General features: G+C 39.4%; 1 protein-coding gene across 2 annotated transcripts in view; it reads right to left on the reverse strand.

Annotated features, from left to right (window-relative positions):
• The window catches only part of LOC127432569 (zinc finger MIZ domain-containing protein 2-like), a 66,352-nt gene extending 47,895 nt beyond the window's left edge, over positions 1-18,457 (reverse strand). For both annotated transcript variants that reach the window (XM_051683811.1, XM_051683810.1), the window contains exon 1: positions 17,902-18,457. The gene's annotated coding sequence lies outside the window, so the exon portion shown is untranslated. The remainder of the gene's footprint in view (positions 1-17,901) is intronic.
• Positions 18,458-20,608: the final 2,151 nt, after the last annotated feature.

Here is a 20,608-nt window from a genome sequence, read left to right on the forward strand (position 1 = left end):
TATTATAATATACATTCAAATGAATTCCAATAACATAAGTGAGTGAAGTTATCATTTTTGCATACAAAAAAACCCCAAAACATATTTCAGGTTCAAGAGATGTTAAGCTCAATCGAAAGCATTTGTGGCACAATATTAATCACCTCAAAAACTAATTTAGGCTTGTCCACCCTTTTCTTAAAAAAAAAAAAAAAAGAAGCAGAAATCGATGTTCCAGTCAGGCATTTACAATGAAAGTTTCGGAGGGTTTAAAGAAATGTGCAGATATGTGAAGATTATAATTTTATAAAAGCACTTTTCTCTTCTGTTAAATCTCATGTGTTATTTGAGCTGTGAAGTTGTTTAAATCCTCATTTTTTCAGTCGTTTTAGTGTTTAATGGTTTACGTCATCATGGCAACGAAGTTGTAAAATTGGATATAACTTTACAGTGAAAGGTTAGCAACTGATTTTATCACACTAAAATCATGATAACATGCATATTGTTCACGTCTTGTGGCTATACTTTTGAAACAGTATTTTAACGTAAACAGATTGGCCCCACTGACTTCAGTTGTAAGTGCCTCACTGTAACCCAGACTTTTCCTTTTTTTTTTTTTAAAGAAAAGGAGGGACGAGTCAAAATACATTTTGTGGTAATCAATATTATGCCACAAATGCTGCTGACTGAGCTTACCTTGTATTGAACCCAGAATATTCTTTAAGCTACTTCAGAGCAAATACATAACTAGCGAGATATACAGTTGAAGTCAGAGGTTTACATACACCTTAGCCAAATACATTTAAACTCAGTGTTTCACAATTCCTGACATTTAATCTTAGAAAACATTTCCTGTCTTAGGTCAGTTAGGATCACTACTTTATTTTAAGAATGTGAAATGTCAGAATAATAGTAGAGAGAATGAATTATTTCAGCTTTTATTTCTTTCATCACATTCCCAGTGGGTCAGAAGTTTACGTACACTTTGTTAGTATTTGGTAGCATTGCCTTTAAATTGTTTAACTTGGGTCAAATGTTTTGGGTCGCCTTCCACAAGCTTCTCACAATAAGTTGCTGGAATTTTGGCCCATTCCTCCAGACAGAACTGGTGTAACTGAGTCAGGTTTGTAGGCCTCCTTGCTCGCACACGCTTTTTCAGTTCTGCCCACAAATTTTCTATTGGATTGAGGTCAGGGCTTTGTGATGGCCACTCCAATACCTTGACTTTGTTGTCCTTAAGCCATTTTGCCACAACTTTGGAGGTATGCTTGGGGTCATTGTCCATTTGGAAGACCCATTTGCGACCGAGCTTTAACTTCCTGGCTGATGTCTTGAGATGTTGCTTCAATATATCCACATCATTTTCCTTCCTCATGATTCCATCTATTTTGTGAAGTGCACCAGTCCCTCCTGCAGCCAATCACCCCCACAACAGGATACTGCCACTCCCATGCTTCATGGATGGGATGGTGTTCTTCGGCTTGCAAGCCTCACCCTTTTTCCTCCAAACATAACGATGGTCATTATGGCCAAACAGTTCAGTTTTTGTTTCAATAGACCAGAGGACATTTCTCCAAAAAGTAAGATCTTTCTCCCCATGTGCACTTGCAAACTGTAGTCTAGATTTTTTTATGGCGGTTTTGGAGCAGGGGCTTCTTCCTTGCTGAGCAGCCTTTCAGGTTATGTCGATATAGGACACGTTTTACTGTGGATATAGATACTTGTCTACCTGTTTCCTCCAGCATCTTCACAAGGTCCTTTGCTGTTGTTCTGGGATTTATTTGCACTTTTCGCACCAAACTATGTTCATTTCTAGGAGACAGAATGCGTCTCCTTCCTACGCTGTATGATGGCTGTGTGGTCCCATGGTGTTAATACTTGCGTACTATTGTTTGTACAGATGAACGTGGTAACTTCAGGTATTTGAAAATTGCTCCCAAGCATGAATCAGACTTGTGGAGGTCCACAGTTTTTTTTCTGAGTTCTTGGCTGATTTCTTTTGATTTTCCCATGATGTCAAGCAAAGAGGCACTGAGTTTGAAGGTAGGCCTTAAAATACATCCACATGTACACCTCCAATTCAGTACACCTCCTATCAGAAGCTAATTGGCTAATTGTCTAAAGCCTTGACATCATTTTCTGGAATTTTCCAAGCTGCTTAAAGCACAGTTAACTTGGTGTATGTAAACTTCTGACCCACTGGGAATGTGATGAAATATATAATTCTCTCTACAATTATTCTGACATTTCAAATTCTTAAAATAAAGTAGTGATCCTAACTGACCTAAGACAAGGAATGTTTTCTATGATTAAATGTCAAGAATTGTGAAAAACTGAGTTTAAATGTATTTGGCTAAGGTGTATGTAAACTTCTGACTTCAACTATATATCAAATACCGTCAATAGGCTAAAAAATATCAAGATATAATTTGCCATTTTCTCAGCCTTATGTTGTTCCAAACATGTATGACTTTCTTTCCTCTGTGGTACAGATAAAGGAGATGTTCAGCAGAATGGTAGCCTCAGTTAGAGTCTGCAACCCGACCCGGGCCCAAAGGGACCCGAGATCCCGACGGGTTTCAGGCCGGGTTCGGGTCAGTTTTTCAAGTAGGGATTCGGGTTTGTAATTAATGAAAAATATAACAGGCCTACCAAACTCACTCACAGACGAGCGAATGGACGAGTTAGGGGCTGTTCACACCAAGCGTATTTTTTGCGTGTGTCTGTTATGTTTTCCCATTGTTTTCCTATGTAAACACATGCTGGACGAATGTCTTTGACTGTTGCGCCGTGTCTCACTGTTTCTTCATCGTCTTGCTTTTTAAACACCGTGTCAAGTTAAAAAGAATTTCACATTTTCACAAACGCATGTCGAGACACCTGCGCTCTGTTTCATTCTTTGCGCTGGGTCAAGATTGTTTTTAGCGCAGGTGTCACAAAGATTCAATGTTCTGAACAAGTTCAGGCAGTAGGGACTGTTGCATTGTTATCTTATTATTCCAGATTATTCTGCACCAAGCAAAGTTTCAGTGCATAAACAGTAAGTCAATGCTTCTTTCTGCTCTGCTCTAGTGTACTGAGGGGCTGCAGTGCCTTGTTAAAACTGTATGTTTACTGTTTCAATACTGTTACGAATACTGCCTATATGCTTACATTAAATATAGCCTTTTGCAACAGTGCTTGCTAGGAGAAGAAATTATAAAAATAGTGAGCAATTTCGGTTCGGGCTTATAATCTGACATTATTGTTCGGGCCGGGTAGGGTGACCACACGGTCTCAGGTACAGTTCGGGTTTCATTTTAAGGCCTGTGCAGACCTCTAGCCTCAGTCACCATTCACTTTCATTATATAGAAAATAAGGTACTATGAAAGTAAATATTCAACAAGACTAACATACTGCCTAACACCTTTAGTGTCCTACATAAGACATACATACGCATTTTGAACACCATGAGGGTGAGTAAATGACATGATTTTCATTTTTAAGTTAACTAAGACTATAAGGGGCCAATATATATGTTTTTTTATATATATATTTCTGTAAAAATGCACAGAATGGTTGCAGATTGGGCACCGGCTTTGGCATCAACAGCTTCAAGGTGGAAAAAGAAGCATGACAGGTCAGCGAGTCAGACGTGCAGTTGGCTTGCCAGTACCTTGTCAGAGGGGTCACCTGATTGTCACACTGTTAGACGGTCTCTACACCTCTCGGATTATACAGCAGTCAGTTTGTGATGAAGACAGGGGGTGATGGGTCAGACAAACCTGACACCCTGTTGGCTGTCTTGTCCGTGAAGGGCAGACGGAGAGGTGGCTTAGCCTTTCTAGTCCACCGGCGAGCCACTTTCCCTCATGACACGAGTTGCTGTCCCTGCGCTCACCCTGTCATCATGCCAGCCAGGGATAAGGCCAACATGGGGCCTGAACTGCAGCCACCTTTGTTCTCACCCAGAAAATTAAAAGCGCTAAAAGCATTAACGGGACAAATCTGGCTTGGTTCAGCCTGGAAGGGCTCGATTTTGTCAGGGATACTTAGCAAGCACTTGAGAATGCAAGTTAAGGCAGGTCCCTTTTCTGGGGTGGTGCTACTGTCGAGAAATACTGCACTTTAATCCAGGTGATAATTTCACAACGTTTCAATAGTGCTTTCGAAGAAATGTTTGGTCTTCATTGGCTTCATTTCAAAAGGTGCTTTTTAACAAAACCAGCCACAACTCATATGATACCATGTGAACTATGAAGAACCCATGAAGAGAATATATAAATTATGGATTTAACAAAGAAGCATTGGCAAGGGTATATATGTATATGGTGAAACTAAACCTTCATTAATAAGCAAGAATAAACATGCAATTTTAACCAATGTCAAACTGTAAATTAGCTGATTATTAAGAAAAATCCTGGGGGGCCTGGGTAGCTCAGCAAGTAAAGACGCTGACTACCACACCTGAAGTCATGAGTTCGAATTCAGGGTGTGCTGAGTGACTTCAGTCAGGCTTCCTAAGCAACCAATTGGCCCGGTTGCTAGGGTGGGTAGAGTCACATCGGGTAACCTCCTCGTGGTCACTATAATGTGGTTCTCGCTCTAGGTGGGGTGTGTGGTGAGTTTACATTTATTCATTTGGCAGACACTTTTATCCAAAGCGACTGGTGAGTTGTGCGTGGATGCCGCGGAGAATAGCGCGAAGCCTCGCGCTATGTCTCAGTAGTAACGCGCTCAACAATGTGATAAGATGAGCGGGTTGACGGTCTCAGACGTGGAGGCAACTGAGATTCATCCTCCGCCACCCGGATTGAGGCATGTCACTATGCCACCACGAGAACTTAAGAGTGCATTGGGAATTGGGCATTCCAAATTGGGAGTGAAAATCCCCCCCCCCCCCAAAAAAAAATCCTGGAAAGAGACATTCTGCGTGCGTCTGTTGCTTTTTAGGTCTGGGTGACACAACATGTTCTTATCTCAACAATCAGACTCTTTCACTTCACAATCTGCTTTGTTCGCTCACACAAGGCAATCAGAGTGGCAGGATAGATATGCAGAGCTAATGAGGCATCTATCAGGGCCCACGGTGTCCCTGTCATTGAGAACAGGGAATCCATTAACCCAAGTGACCTTGCTCAGTGGTGTCCACTCCACACTAACCAGACAACACTGACACAGCCTGAAGAGAAAACAGAGGAACAGCTCATTACTGCAAAAAGTGCTTCTAGCCATCCAACATCCAGCAATGGCGCTCCAAAATTTAGCATCTCACCAGACCAGGGTCTGTTTAGCTTGATAGGGAAAGGTTATGGAAAAGGACTTAGTATTTTTTACAAAGCAGAATTTCAAGTTGTCTGAGATCGATTTGCCTGTGATTCAAATCAGGCTCAAAAGCTGTGGTGTACTGCTAAGCAAATTATCAACTGAACAACAAAAGAAGCCCAAGTGTCAAAATAGGGTTGGGAGCCGAGAACCCCAACAAATGACTCTTAAGAGTCAATTCTTTTGAATGTACAGTGTGAAAGAAACAGTGAAATCAGTGTAGACTGATTTCCGAACAAATTACTTATATGAGCCTGTTCTTTTGAAACTACAGCGTGAAACAACCAGCGCAAACAGTGCAGAGCAATTATTGAACGAATGGCTCTTATGAGACAGTTCTTTTGAATCTACAGCGTGAAACAAACAGCGTAGTCCGATTCCTAAATGTCTACCTCTTATGAGCTGGTTCATTTGAATCTACAGTGGGGAAAAAACAACGCATCCAGTGTAATTTGATCCCTGAACAAATCACTCATATGACTCGTATAACTCTATTACTCTTATCAGACAGTTCTTTTTAGTGAATGATAAACATACTGAGCCACAACTCATTCATTTCATCATGTCCAGCTTGAAATGAACCAGTAGCTGTTTATTATTAGTTCTCAAGGCTTGTGAGACTTACAATTGCATCCCTTGTCAAAAAAAGATTTTCACCCAAGGGTTTCGGTCCCAACTTCAGCAAAGCAACATATGAAGGGAACTGCTAAGCAGATAACAGCTACATAAGTCATCATAATCTTGTCGAATTATGTTGTATGTAGCCAATATTGCCACCAAGCACGTTAGAGAGAATTCACACGAGGGTCATGCCTTCTCCCCCCAGCCCTCTTTTTGTCCTTATAATGATAAATTGTGCCTTCTCGTTCTCACATGGAGAGGTGCGCCATATGAAGGGTGTGAAGGATGACAGAGCGTTTTTCTCTCCTGGCCAGATTAAATGGAAACAAGCCTGTTTGGGGAGTTACCTTGTGGCAGGGCAGAGCGGTGGAAGACCTGCGTCAGAGCCAGCCACTTCACTGATGGGAAGATTAGATGGCGGCTTACATGACAGATGAGACCACAGCAAAGATTCATTTTGACAACACGTCCGGTTTAACTGCATCTACAATGACACGAGCCAACCTTGTTGTAATGCATCCAGTTCTAGTGTTTTGTCAGTGTAGCGTTGCACATGTTTTACTGTCCATCTCTCATTCCTTTTAATGTTTGGGTAAACTAACCAATAAAGTTACTATAATTCTCTCCGTAACGCTTGAAAGTCTCGTTTATAATCAAGAGTGAACAACAAATCCTTCAGAATGGCATTCAGATTCAATTGAGAGGTCAGAAAACTCCCTTGACGACAAGACTTATAAAAAGAAGGATAGTTGGCAAAGTTTACTCTCTGTCCCTCTGGCAGACGCACACAAGATTAGAAACATTCAGAGCTGTCAATACAAATATGTTTCTTTTTGTGAGGGCCGTCGTTGCCTGAAGGAAGGATTAATGAAGTTAGAGAGACACTTTGCAGACTGGTGTTTGAACTGCCATAGAGTCTAAGCCTTTTCTCAGGTGGCCAAATGCCAATAAACAGCTGTGTATTTGAAACTGTGTATTACAAGACGTTGAACACAGCATCTAATCCTCATCTGTACCAACTGTCACCACAGTCAACTAACAATAAGGTGTTTTGGGGGGGAAATTACACCTCATACCTTCTTCCACTGAGACAGTCATGTCTCCGTGCTGAACAAGAGGACTAACATAAATTAACAAAAAACTTCAATGATGCCTAGAAATTATAAATTATATATATCGGGACAAATGAGGGGGAACTAAAAATGCACCTCATACTGTGTTAATAATGCGGCCTGGCCGATATTCATAATTGTTCTAATTATCGGAATCGTTATTTTGTCTGATCTGATTACCGATCAATTTTAAAATGCGCTCCGTTGGCTCTGATGCTACCGCCTCTCTCTGAAAGGTGAATAACTGAGAAACCAAGCTGTTTTCAAAGGTAATAATGCAGATACTGAAGTCACAATACACATGACAATACTCTATGCCGCCGGTCACCAATCAGCGGGACCGGACTCCAGATTTGTTCCACCTGTGAGACATCATGACAACCGTTGCCCCCATGTCACCATTTCTACACTTTAGGTTAGCAGCGCAACAAAACAGTGGAATTGTGTACACAAACGCTCCGTGGCGTAGATAGCACTGATCTTTCAGCACAATATCTTTGAATATTTTTCTCTAACACCGAACATGCTTCATAATGCCCTTTCGTGCTCCGCACGTGTTGCCTCTCTCTCCCCGGCCCACAACGAGGCGTTTAGTTCATTATTTTTATTTATTTACAGTTTCAATTCAAACGAAATACTGCTAGGAGCTCCCTCCACTTTTATTTTTGAACAAAATAAAATAATGTTGATGTGTTGCATTCTAGTATTTGTCAAAAGATAATATTGAAATGTTCTGTTTTGCAGTATTTCATTAAACATGTTCATAGGCATTTAAAGGATGTTTTGTGTTGGAGTTTGTGTTAGTGTAAATTTGGACACTAAAATTTAAATGTTTACTGCAAATGTATATCGGCCCCAAATATCGGTTAACGGTCAACTTGATTACTAATAATCGTTTCGGTATCAGCCCTGAAAAAACCATATCGGTTGACCCCAAGTTGGAAGATGTGATTTTCTGGAAATCAATGGACTTTTTAGGCCATTTCAAGAGTCTTTTCAAAATTTGTCGGGTTTAGCAAGTGGACATGTGCTCAACCACAGGTAGTTTAGCTTTTTAAAATCACAATAGAGCGCAGCAGTGTCCACCCACTTTTTAAGCGGTCTCGGTTCCGGAAATAAATTTCCCATTTATTATTTTCCATAGGGATTTTATAAAGTCCTTCATAAAACAGTTCTGCATCATGAACCAAACCAACCAGCTCTGAGGTGAAACAACATTACAAAGTTTGATTTGAAGCAAAAGTGTATTTGAAAATTGGACAAAAAGAAAAAAAAAAAGTTACAATACTGTGTACATAAGGTCTTTAACGAGGGAATGAACTACAATCCCATGAAGCACTGTGAAAGACTCTGTTGAACTAAAAATGGTAGAAAAAAGTATTGATTTATAGTTGTTAATTAGAAGTATAAAAATGATAATGTACATTTGTGTCATGTAGGTGGGCGGTCACTGCAGAGCTTGTTTAGCGGGCTTTGTTAGCTTTGATTCTCTGATTGGGGGATCTTTATCTGCTGGATCATGGGTAGTGTAGTTATTGACCAGAAATTCCACTATTAAAAACATTTTGTAAAAATGAACTTGAAATAAACACTGACTGATGACTTCAACAGAAGCATATAACATGGGCGGTAGGCCTGTCTTTAAAGGTTTAAAGTTAATGTTACAAATCAATTTGCCTATGGAGAAAATGAATGGGATTTTCACTTCCGGAACCAGATTTTTGCGCTCTATAGCCGAGCTACGTGACTGGACCAAAAAAAAAGGAGAGAAACCATTAGCTGCTCATTGTCTAGATAAGTCCCCCTTTAAATCGCATTCCCAGGATTCCTAGCAGCTGGTGGAAATGTACTCCGGGGTGACCCCTTCGACCCTTGCACATTGATATCCGAGACAAAGTGTCTTTACCTTTCTCCGTGTTACAGCCGAATAAACAGTCCTCAGGCCACATTCCCTACAGAAGCAATTTGTGCATGTGGTCAAAAAGAGCTCTGCTGTCCCAAAGAGATCAAAGCTATTCCTGTGTATCCAAACATACAGAGGGAGCTCAGAACATTAATTTGCAGTGCAAACGGCAGCTGCTCTGAAAGGGATCGCTACCTGCCCCCACAGTGGAGCGCTCCTTTCCACCCCCACTCTACTAGTGCAGTTGTCCATCTCCCGACGTCCATTACCACCCCCTATACACCTCTGAAACTGGAATTTACTACTCACACAGAGTCTTTGAAATGATGGGCTGCAAAATCATCTGTCCTCCTTTAAACCTTTTAGATGTGCATTTGCGCGATGTTCCTTTTACTAACACAGCCTTTAAAGGAGAACTTCACTTGTGGATGAGGAAGACGATGGCTGGGCTGACATCATGCAACACTGCATCATGTCCTAACCAGACACGATGTGATAAGTTTTCAGTGACATGCAATATGCCTGCCCACACTGAATGCCAAAACTAATGCGTGACACGGTACCATCACAGCCTATCAAAACATATTCGATGTTCAATGTAAATTTGCACGGAGAGGGAATCTGGCCCAATGAGAGTTCACAGTGGGTGGGGCTACCCACTTTTTTTTAGCCGTCTTGGTTCTGGAAATATTTTTTCCATTGGGATTTCAGAAAATGTTTTATAAAAGAGTTCTAAGTCGTTAAACAATTCAACCAGCTACGTGGTAAACCACAACTTAAACTTTGATTTGAGACAACAAGAAAAAAAGGTGAAAATTGGACAAAAAGACAAAAGGTACAAGACTGTGCACTTATTGTCTTTAATGAGGGAATTAACTACAAGCCCATGAAGCACTGATAATGACACAACAGAATAAAAAACAATAGAAAAATATACAATTATTGATTTAAATCAGAATGAGCTTTATTGCCAAGTATGCTTACACATATAAGGAATTTGACTTGGTGACAGAAGCTTCCAGTGCACAAACAATACAGCAACAAGACAAAGATAATAATAAAATAGAATAAAGAATAAAAAATATGTAAATATAAAGTTTATATTAAAATACACAAGACACAAAAACATACATATATACAAATATAATCTGTTATATACAGATAGTGTAAGGGAATGTAATGTGCAGAAGAGGTAGGATATGTTAAATAAATATAATTGACAGAAATCTGTTGATTATATGTATGTGATACGATACTTTTGAACTTTTGTAAAATATTCAAATTTATGCAAATTTATATATATATTAGTTTGAGAGTGTAGGAAGACTAACTTGACTGTGTCGTAAGCGTGGGTGGTCGCTGCAGTGTTTGTTTGCCGAGATTCTCTGATTGGTAAATTGTTTCTCTTAAGGATCATGGGTAGTGTAGTTCTTTACCAAAAATTCTGCTTTTGAACATTTTTAGATGAAATAACATGGACTGATGGCTTCAACAGAAGCATATACCATTGATTAACAACCTGGGAGATCACGGTAGCTGTCTTAAAAGGTCTATAAGTTATCGTAAAATCAATTCCCCTATGGAGAAAGTTAATTAAATATTACTACTTCTGGAACCAGACTGTTGCACTCTATAGAAACCAAGCGAGTGACAAAATGTCCTGTAATTCATTGCTTGTTGCAGTCACGGCTAGTAAGGACAAAAAGTCAGATTAACATGGAAGAGATACCTTTAACTTTATGTCGTTTTATGGCTTTGTGTTTGGTTAGGAAAGTGTAAGTAATGTATGATGCCCCAGCAATTTAGGTTATGGAGACATTGTTAGCAGGGCTGCAGACTGCGTTTGGGAATGCTAATCATCCGAGGGCAGCCACAAGGCAGCCAGAGTTAGTCTCGACACTTTGGCAAGCCCCGTAGCCTGTGGCTGCGGAGCTCAGCTAACAAAAGAAAGGCAGCCTGTAATCTTGCTTCAGCAATTTCTAGAGCCGTAACAGTCGCAACAGATTCTCTGGTCATTCTCAAAGAAGGGAAACGTCTAATTTGCTGCACTGTCTGACTTCGATATGAGAAGAGTCTGTCAGGCAGGAGAAGGCGACTGCTGGAGGGGAAAAAAAGAAAGCAGATTTATCCAGGTTTATGACCTCTGCACTCTGGCTTTGATCCGTCAAAGGTGTGTGGGTAATAAAGCAGCGAATCATTAAAGGATGCACACAGCTAGTCAATAAGAGGATACTCATTTATCTCCGTCTGTCCTCTAATGCACTGGCTGCAGGGGCAAAACAGGAGGCAGGACACAGGCGGATTACTGCCAGGCCTATCCGATGATCTTCAGGCTGTTCCATAATGCTGCCACCCGCCTGTTAACATGCCGGTTGTTGCAGGTTGAGCAACACTTCAGTAGTGTCAATGTAAAATCTCCTCCCTGAAGCTCATATGTTATCTGTACTCCAATGTACTGCTACTGCACTGTGCTCTATAATAGTGATAGACTGATATATCGGTCAAATTTGGCCGTTTTTAAAATTACCAGCATCGGCCAACTAAAAGAACTAGATTACCTTTGAGTCAGTTCCGAATCCTTCAAATATCCTAGACAATGGATAATGAATTTCTTTGAAACATTCTGTAAATATTTATTAATTTCAGTGTATATGCATACTTCTCAATTGCTTAAATTAAATTGCTTTATTCTATTACATATTCATCAGCTCTTTAGTTATTGATATCGATATCAACTAATGAAAAACCCATATTGCTCGACCACTACTCTATACGGTGTACAACAAAACCATTATACACATATAGACAATGTGATATATTTATTTCATCCTTTATATAGTATAAAAGTGTGCAGAGCTATCCTATAAAAATGTGTGTGTTGTAGCGGTTAGCCATCGGTGTCACCGGGAGAAAAACGGCCATGAATCTGATTTGAAGGCGCTAGCAGCTTGAGCATCGATTACACTGATCTGTACCTCAACATCTTAATGTTTAATCACAAAGCTGCCCCTTTACTCCGCCCTTTAACCACATCTCTCCCTAGGTGGACCGTGGGGGTCCATGTTTCATACTAGTGAGTGAACGAGTATTACAGACTGCTCAGAAATTTAATCTGCCACTACTGACTCTTGATAAAGACCACAGAACAAAACTCAGAGGAAACTGACGTAAAAGGAGTTTTTGTAGCTGTGCTTCAGCAGACCAAATAAAGCCTGGGCAGATCCATACATGCGGTAGGGACATTGATTTCAACACTGCATACGTTTGTGGATATAAAAAGAAAACTGAAGTACTGAAATAGTGAGGCAGACAGAAAAGAAAGGGCAAGGCCATGAATCTGTCTGTGTTTGTGCTTGTGCTTTTAACGTTATCTGGTGCATTACTCTCACTTTGCAACCACTAAACAGCATTTACTCTAACCAACTGCCTGCAGGGTCTGAGACAAATATTAATTCACTCTATGTCTAGTTTAAAGTTATGACCAATGCCTCAATCTGAATTTTTGTAGAAACATCAATCCAATGTTATAGTGTTCTGCATACTGTACAGTATACTGTACGTCTTATAGACAATTAGTGCATGTAGTCAGCCAGCACTTCTGCTGATTTTAAAGAAATATGCTAATGTAATGGGAATAGATTTACGACATGTGATGGAATTGTTCTTACGAAATGGTCTTTTTATTCATCAGTGTGTGAGGTCTGGATTAAATTACCTGCTCATCCTTTTGTTTGTACAGCAGGGCCTCTGTTGACACATCCCCTACAAAACTGCTGTCTTCACACTCCTACTCTGTGCCAAGGTCAAGCACAGTGTTTGCACAAACCAAGGTTAAAAAATAAAGTGATATATTTCCGGGTGCAATTGCTCTATTTTAAAACTGGGCTCCTGTCCGCAGCTAAGCTGAGCCACGTGCATGAAATTTACTAATCATTAACAAGTCAATTAAAATCAGATGAAAAGACTGATATGAGTCACCGCTGTTAACCCAAAGGGAGTTTAAAAATATGGCAAGAATGGCTGGAACCCAAGTCTGTTTAAATACAGAAAGAATGATGGACTTTGGCTTTGTTCAGGAATAGAACACTAGCTTACTACTTACTGAATAATGCTGTTTATACTGTATACTGCCTATAATACTTTTAAGAATAGTATGTGAAACGCATTATGCAATGATAAATGTTTCAAACAGTAGTATGTTGTACATTGTGCATCACCACATGACCTCATCAAGTTGCATGTTTAATTCAGCAAATGACATCCAGTTTTCATCATGAAAAAAAAACATGGTTGTTTTGAATGTTTAAAAAAAATTTCTGGGTTCAATACAAGTTATGCTCAATCGACAGCATTTGTAGCATAATGCTGCTTACCAAAAAAAATTCAACTCATGCCTTATTTAAAAAAGAAGCAAAAATCGACGTTACAGTAAGGCACTAACAATGGAAGTGAATGAGGCCAGTCCATTAACATTAAAATCTAAATTGTTTCAAAAGTATTGCCACAAGACGTAAACATTACACGTGTTAACATGAGTTTATTGTAACAAAATTGCTTACTAACTGCAAGCGTTCTCCTCCTCGCCCATCTTGCGAACTCATTACATTGGTGCCGAAACCTGGGAAAGGAGGGGGGGCGCGCTGTCCGGGAGAACTCGCCACTGCCGTCCACCAGGGAGGTGGAGGAGCCGATGCCGTCCGCAGTAGGAACCGCTGTCCTCTGCCAGAGGACGTAAGAGCAGCTGTCGGCCGCCAGGAGGCAGAGGAGCCCGCTGCCTTCAGGGGGGCAGAGGATCCGTTGAGGACCGGGTGCCCACGGGAGCCGAAGAAGAGTGTTTACTTTTCTTTTCTCTCTCTGTCTCTCCCGCTCGCTCTTTCTCTCTCCCGTCTCATCTCTCTCAGATTCACGGGGGGGGAGAGGACCATCGGGTGGCAGAACGGTCGGACAGTGTCTCCCCTCCAGAGATTGGGGGGGTGGGAGATGGGGGGGGTAAGCCAGTCCGGATGGTGCCTCGGCCTGAATTGGGCGGTGGAGGAGTGTGACGAAGAGGAAGGCGTGGCTGGGCCGTGAGGATGCACGCCCAGCGCTGAGTTGCCTAATCAGCAAGAAATAGACAATGGAAGAGACGGGGACGACAGAGAGAGAGACAGCGACGCACGCTCTGTCTGCATGTTGTTCTGTTTCAGTTCCTTTGTACCATTAAAGTTTACACTGACTGCTCAGACGGTTCCCGCCTCCTCCTTGCCCATCTTGTAAACTCGTTACACTAACCTTATCTGTGTAAAGTTATATCCAATAAACAATGTTTAGTTGCCATGACAACAAAGTTGTAATATTGGATTTAACTTTACACAGATAAGCAGGGCTGAAACGATTAGTCGACGTTATCGACAACGGCGACAATAAAAAATTGTGGACAAAAATATTCGTTGTCGAATAGTCGTTTGATCTTAATGACATCACATTAAACTCTCATGAGGGCAAGCTAGAGGAGCACCAACCGCAGCTTGCGCCTGATTGAGGAGAGAAAGAAAACACAGTTCACAGTCCAAACTTTCCAAACAGCTTCAGGTGATGATTATATAAAAATACGAAATAAGTAAATACAGATGCACTATCGTTGTGAAATAAATTGGCACTTGAGCTGTCGTTCCACTTAACCAAAAATTGAATGTCAGAGCATCTTTAAAGGAAACACCTCAGCGAGTCTGTGTTATATCTTTAATGCATCCTTTATTAAAGTTCAAATAATAAGGAAGCAGGTCATGTAAATAAGTACAAACTCCAAAACTGGCATTTTTCTGTGCCAGCGCCGCTTCTTCAAGTCACGTGAAGTGACCCGATCTAAAGGGGAGAGACTGAAACTGCACCTGGCTGATGCACACTCTGTCGAGGGAACGCTTGTCCCTCACATGTGCGATTGCAGCAGCTAGATTATTACGTGATGGCTCACGACGTACTGAATCATAATATACAGAATGTCACTGTGTGTATCTTGTAAAGAAAATTGACAATACACAGCATTATTAAGAAAAGAGAGTTTGTTTTTTTGTGAGTTATACTGTTTTTCAATATAAATACCTAAAATTCCTTAAAAAAAAAAATGTACATTTACTTTAGGAGCTATACTGAACTATATTGTTATCGGAGAATGTTGAATATAATATTTTATATTTTAAAATCTCAAATTCCTTAAAACAACATACATTTACCTAAGAAGCAACATATTACATAACAACATATAAGATATTAAGAATTGCTTTCAGAGAATATATCTTGAATATAAGTATATTTTGACTTTTCTGCACTGACAGAAGTATAAACAAGTGAAAAAATCCACTTATATTCAAGATACATTCTCTGAAAGCAATTCTTAATATCTTCTACATTGCTTCTCAAGTATATGTATCTTGTTTTAATGATTTTTAGATATTTTTAAATGGAAAACAAGACAAAAACACTTTATAACAATATATTTGTTTGCAGGGATTTTTTTTACTAAATTAAACTGAATAAAAAGTAAAAAATGTTCTTTAATTCAGAGAATGTCATTTAGAGGTATTATTTAAATATGATTTGATCATTTTTATTGTTAATAAGCACATTTAATACAACATTTTAAGCCAAGGCACAAGCTGAACAGTCAATTAAGAGCTAATGATTAATAGTTGCAATAATCGCCAAATAGTCGAATAATCGTTCCAATAATCGTTCGATTAATCGATTATCAAAATAAGGCAAGTAATTTTATCACACTAAACCCATGTAAACACATATAATGTTTATGTTTTGCAGCTATACTTTGGAAACAGTGTGTATTTTAACATTTATAGGCCCCATTCACTTTCACTGTAGGTGCCTTACAGGCACCACAATATTTGCTGCTTTTTTTTTTTTTTTTTTTATGAACAGTTGACAAGTCTAAATTATTTTTTTGTGGTATTCAACATTGTGCCACAAATGCTGTCAATTGAGCTTAAATTCTATTAAATCCTGGAACATTCCTTTAATCCTATTTTGCACAGAAATTTCTTAACAATGACAGTCCAATCAAACAATGAGAAAGTCAAGCACTCTGTTGAATACTGTACATTTAGACACACTGTGCACGGTAAACATATACTAGGCTAAACTTGTAAGAGTAGAATGGAAGCATTCAATTGCGAACATGGCCCAGATTTTGAAAAACAGAAGGATGAACTCCAGGTCAAACTCTGAGAAAATGAAAACAACAAGGTGATGTAAACCCTGTATGCTCTATCCTGTATGAAAATATTCCCTTATACGGGATGAAATTCCACAGAAGAGCCGCGCAACCTCTGAGCACATTTAATAATATTAAGCTTAGGCCTCTATCCCCAGAGAGAGCCGCTACAAAGCCATCAAGCTCATCTTTAGGACTAGAGCTTTATTTGACACTGCCGACGCTGGCCTGCCATCAATAATTTACAAAGCCCTCACTACAAGAAGGCTTTTAGTAAACATCTTCTTGACACATAGAGCACATATGAAGACAATGCAACATCCTCAGTCAAATATTCATGATGCTAAATAGTAATGTCATCATTTTGCTTTTCATCTACAACTGAAAAGAGCATTGGCCGCCAAATGCCTTTTTGCAAAAATAGCAGATGGCTTGGGTCCTTATCATAATTGCATGATCTATCACTTCACTGATACTGCTTTGCCCGCTTTAGAAAGAAACAACACATGCAAATTGGAGCCTTAAAAAAAAAAAAGAAGAAAAAAGAAAAGAAAAATCAACAAGAGGGATGTCTGTGGCCATAACTTGACCCCTGGGGATGGGCATTCGTTGCCTACCTGTTCTGTGACCCACAAACACAGAGTCTGCACCTCTTAGGTTCTGTGCACCATCCTCACCATCTGTCCATCTCACCTGCTGTGTCGTTACTGGCCTAAAACGCCTCCCACTACGCCAACCTGCCTGTAGGTGTTCTGCCAACATGTAAAGCATCTGGGTGGAGCGCTCTATTATGATGCTAATGCAAAAGGTATTGTGATGCGACAAGCAAACCCCCACCTCCCATCTTAACCTATACAACCGAAAGCCTGCTATATGTGGTGCAACTCAGTTTCAGCTTAGATTCAATGAAACCCAGCATTATATCTCCTCCGTCCTGATACTAACATGTACAAACAGCTACTCCAATAGATAAGGGAGATATTGTGGTCTCTTAGAACAAAATTCAGAGTTTGGCACTCACAACAAATAACGTTACATCCAACCAATGACAGGCAAAACTACATTACAGTGTCTCATAAGCATTCTTATGTGAAATTGCCTTAACAGTATAAGGTACTAAATAGTGCCAGGGTCACATTTCATTGAATAAATTCTCACCAGAACAAAACTGGGCACATTTAAAAGCCACAATGCCCAGATTTACATTGAGAAAATCTGAGTGTGATGCAGCTCCAACTGAGATTCACTGTCTAGCCCTTCATTTCACAGCTAAAAAGCCAAATTGCATGGCAGTAAAAGCATGCAGTAGCACATCAGCCATAACTCTGACCATCAGCATATGCACATCAATTTATACAGTATCATTTTTTTACAAATACTTAGTGCCCTTTACAAGCATCTGAAGACATGCAACCCTACTGATCACCATGGTCTAGCAGGAGGCATTTAAACTGCAAGCTTGAGTAAATGGGTTCAACATCCTCATCCTTCCTGCATTTCATTTTATGGTAACGTGCATTCTAAGAGCACTTCTTAATGATTACATATGAACAGATGGTATAAAGGAGTTACAAGCAAAGAAAAGCAGGAAACGTTTACGCCGGGCAATTAAAATCAGCCAGCACGAGAACAAGCCCTCTTGGAGTCTTATATACTACATGAATAACCATCATCATACACAAATGCACACTCAATATGATCTGGAATGCATCGCAAAACATAATAATAATAATAATAATAATATGAAAGAGATCTACTCGGCTCATACAGTCCTCACCTTCCAATCCGGCTGCCCGAGGTTGATCTGTTGGGTGGACTTGATTCCGTGTTCAGCGATTTTGGTAAGGAAATCCTTTTGAAGTGTTTAAAAATAAAAGCCCTTCACGCTTTTCTAAGATATCTGAGGTTAATTCACAAATCGGAAGCCGTGAAAACACACTAAAACCGTTTAAAACTGGATCATATTCGCAGGTACTTCGTTATGGGTAAATATTTTTATGATCCATGTGTAATTAAATAACACTTAAGCTCTCTGTCAGCATTTGTGTGTTTTAAGGAAATGTTTTTGTGTAAATCCAGAGTGTCGCTCTCGTGCTGCTGCTGTTTCTCCTACGCGCGTGCGTGCGTGTGCGTGCGCGAGTCTGCTCGACTGCATTCCTCTCTCTATTGCACAACGAGTCGCTATAATTTATTCATGAGATCATGGGGATGGAGGTGTTCTGTCGGAAGAAAGAAAGGCCGGGTTTTTCTTGCTTGCTTCATTTCTTACGTTTTTTCTGTCTTTTTTCTCTCTCACTCACCCCCTCTTCGCGCTCCCCAGCTGACTGACTTCCCCTCGAACGCGAGACTCGATTAATGGATCTTCGAGGGATCGAACGAACGAGATCGGAGTTGGGGACGGGATTGACGATTGTATAACATACATTGTATAACATTGACATGTAGACACTTCTTGATTTTTAATAATATAAATATGCTTATATAATACAAACTGTCAATACAGATTTACATTCATTTTCTGAGAAGGTACGCACAACTAATTCCAAAAAGTTTAAAAAAATAAATAAAATGTTTCTCTTTATTTTTCTCAATGTGTGTGTGTGTGTATATATATATATATATATATATATATATATATATCACACATTCCCGGCCAAAAGTTTGGAAGAATGTATAGATTTTGCTGTTTCGGAAGGAAATTGGTACTTTAATTCACCAAAGTGGCATCCAACTGATCACAAAGTATAGTCAGGACATTACTGATGTAAAAAACAGCACCATCACTATTTGAAAAAAGTCATTTTTGATCAAATCTAGACAGCAGCCATCACTCCAACACCTTATCCTTGAGCAATCATGCTAAATTGATCATTTGGTACTAGAAAATCACTTGCCATTATATCAAACACAGTTGAAAGATATTTGGTTCATTAAATGAAACTTAACATTGTCTTTGTGTTTGTTTTTGAGTTGCCACAGTATGCAATAGACTGGCATGTCTTAAGGTCAATATTAGGTCAAAAATGGCAAAAAAGAAACAGCTTTCTCTAAAAACTCATCAGTCAATCATTGTTTTGAGGAATGAAGGCTATACAATGCTTGAAATTGCCAATAAAACTGAAGATTTCATACAAAGGTGTACACTACAGTCTTCAAAGACAAAGGACAACTGACTCTAACAAGGACAGAAAGAGATGTGGAAGGCCAGATGTACAACTAAACAAGAAGATAAGTACATCAGAGTCTCTAGTTTGAGAAATAGACGCCTCACGTGTCCTCAGCTGACAGCTTCATTGAATTCTACCTGCTCAACACCAGTTTCATGTACAACAGTAAAGAGAAGACTCAGGGGTGCAGGCCTTATGGGAAGAATTGCAGAGAAAAAGCCACTTTTGAAACAGAAAAACAAACAGAAAAGGTTAGAGTGGGCAAAGAAACACAGACATTGGACAACAGATAATTGGAAAAGAGTGTTATGGATCTTAACCCCATTGAGCTTTTGTGGGATCAGCTAGACTGTAAGGTGTGTGAGAAGTGCCCGACAAGACAGACACATCTATGGCAAGTGCTACAGGAAGTGTGGGGTGAAATGTCACCTGAGGATCTGGACAAACTGACAGTTAGAATAACAAGGATCTGAAAAGCTGTCATTGCTGCACGTGGAGAATGTTTTGATGAGAACTCTTTGAAGTAGTTTAAGAAGTTCTGAATTTTTTTTCCAAATTGTAATAGTAATTTTTCACGTTATTAATGTCCTGACTATACATTGTTATCAATTGAATGCTACTTTGGTGAATAAAAGAACCAATTTCTTTCCATAAAATTTATTCCAAAATTGTGGCAGCCAGAGTGTGTGTGTGTGTGTGTGTGTGTGTGTGTGTGTGTGTGTGTGTGTGTGTGTGTATATATATATATATATATATATATATATATATATACACGTACCAACACACACACAGTATAATCCACAGAGGTAATATCTCCAGTCGGGGTTTTAAAAAAATATATATTAATGTATTTTTTTTTTATCATTTAAAAAATACATTAAAATATCTAAATAAATGAAATATAAACAATAACAAATAGGAATAATTGTTTTAAAATCAGGAAACAGCTACCATAAACAAGTGTTTTCCTAGCTTTTTTTTTGTTAGAGAGCATTTTAAACTGCTTAATTTAGTTGACAAATGCCATATGCCATGTGGTTTGTGATTGGAGAATTTACACATATGTAGGCCAATGTCAAACTTTGCCAAAATTAATAAAAGATTAATAAGATAAAACTGTTTACCAATATCTAATTCCAGTTATTTATTTATTTCACATAATAACGTCCAGAACATTAACTGCGTGTGAGAATGGGCACCATTGTGGCTCACTAGAGGATCGTTTTGTTGCGTGATTTTTGTGGCGCGTGGAAGACGCTTGAGCCAAAATGGCGTATTATTACCTTGTTATATAAATGTTCTGTCAGAGAGCATTTG

The sequence above is a fragment of the Myxocyprinus asiaticus genome, chromosome 42 (genome assembly GCF_019703515.2).
Source record: "Myxocyprinus asiaticus isolate MX2 ecotype Aquarium Trade chromosome 42, UBuf_Myxa_2, whole genome shotgun sequence".
Lineage (NCBI taxonomy): Eukaryota > Metazoa > Chordata > Actinopteri > Cypriniformes > Catostomidae > Myxocyprinus > Myxocyprinus asiaticus.